The sequence below is a fragment of the Myotis davidii genome, unplaced genomic scaffold (assembly GCF_000327345.1).
Source record: "Myotis davidii unplaced genomic scaffold, ASM32734v1 scaffold37, whole genome shotgun sequence".
Lineage (NCBI taxonomy): Eukaryota > Metazoa > Chordata > Mammalia > Chiroptera > Vespertilionidae > Myotis > Myotis davidii.
Window position 1 is genome coordinate 898,244 of NW_006289395.1, and position 1,684 is coordinate 899,927.

Consider the following 1,684-nt stretch of genomic DNA (forward strand, 5'->3'; position numbering starts at 1 on the left):
TTCTTGAGAGACCTTAAAAGTGTGGTTTTGAGCTCTATATCTTCCATTTCTGACATTTGCATCCTGTTTCTTTGTCTCCGCATTTTTTTATCTTTTCTTGGTGCACCCCCTAGTGGTCTTTGTGCTCAGTCTTGTTGTAGTTAAGCCTTGATTGTTGTCGGCAATACCGGGGGTGATTTGACCTCCAGGCTAACTGGCTATGAGAGTCCCCCTAAGTTCATTTAGCATTCTTATAAACAGTGTTGAACTTCACATCTGGTAGATTGCTTGTCTCCATTTTGTTTTGTTTTTTTGTTTGTTTGTTTGTTTGTTTGTTTTCCTGGAGTTTTGTTCTGTTTCATTTGGGACATGTTTCTTTTTTTTTTTTGTCAAGTAAACAAATTTATTAAACACAACAGCAGATAACCTTCCAAATAAAAGACCATCAAAAGAAATAATGTAGACAAAGACAAAAAATGTGTGTAACAAGTTAATAAAAATATTCAGTGGGCCATTTAGAGAGCATAACAGTGCAGAGAATACAAACAAAAGTATTGATTTCAGTCAACAAGTTCGTACAACCTCAAGAAACACACTGATCACAAACCAAGAGGAATCCACAAAGGTGGAGGGTCACGTGAGTAGCGGACTCATCACCTCAGCCGGGGTAAGGCAGGGTGTGGGGCATGTTTCTTAGTCTCTTCTTTTTGGTTGCCTCCCTGTGTTGTTTCAGTGTATTAGTTAGAGCTGCTGTGTCTCCCAGTCCGGTCTTAGTAGAGTGGCCTTCTGTAGTAGGTGTCCTCTAGGGCCAGTGGTGCAGCCTCCCTGGTCCCCTGAGCCGGTGCTCCAGGTGCAGTCCCTATGTGGGCTGTGTGGACCCTTCCGTTGTAGTTGAGCTTTGATTGCTGTTGGCACAGCAGTGGGAGGGATTTGCCCCCAGGCCAATTGGCTATGAGGACTAGCCATCACCATGTAGAGGAGCCAACCCCATGGAGCAGGACTCACTTCAGTGGGGCTTTGGTGCCTCCTGAGTCCACCCCTCCAGTGTGTCGCTCATGGAGGTGCTTTGGTATGGTCTGAAGCTGGCCACTAGGTATGCTGGGTCTAGGGCTTCTTAGGAGGTGCAGGCCAAGGTCAGCCACCACCTGTGCCTTGTCTGGGGCCACCACCTGGCTACCCGGCCACCCAGCATGAGCTACAGAGCAATCTACAGGTGGCTGCTATTTGTCCTGGGCTTGGAGGTGACCAGGAGATACCAAACTGCAAACCAAGGCTGGCTGCCACTAGTGCCAGGCCCAGAACCACTTAGTGAAAGGTACATGGCATGCCAAGGCCAGATGTGGCTTGTTTGAGAGATTTTAGTAAAGCCTGTAAAGCCTGGAGCATACGCCAAAAGAGGCCATTTTTATAGAAAAGCCCCTGGAAATGGCTTGGGTGGCCCACAAGTTGAGTGGGGCAGGGTCTCAGGGAATCATCAGGGCAGGGTAAACAGTGTTAGCCAGGAGGAGAAATTCTTCAATTAGAAGGAAAGAGAACAGCATACGAGACTCAGAGGAGGTGCAGTGCGGAAAATACAAAGGTGCGGAGGTACGTGCGGAGCGGGCTGGTAGCTGAGGGCGTGGTTGTCGTTTTCAATCGGGAGGGAGTCTCAGATTCTGAGCTCCAGTTCTGGGCGAGTCTCTAGGGACCCAGACTCAAACGGGAG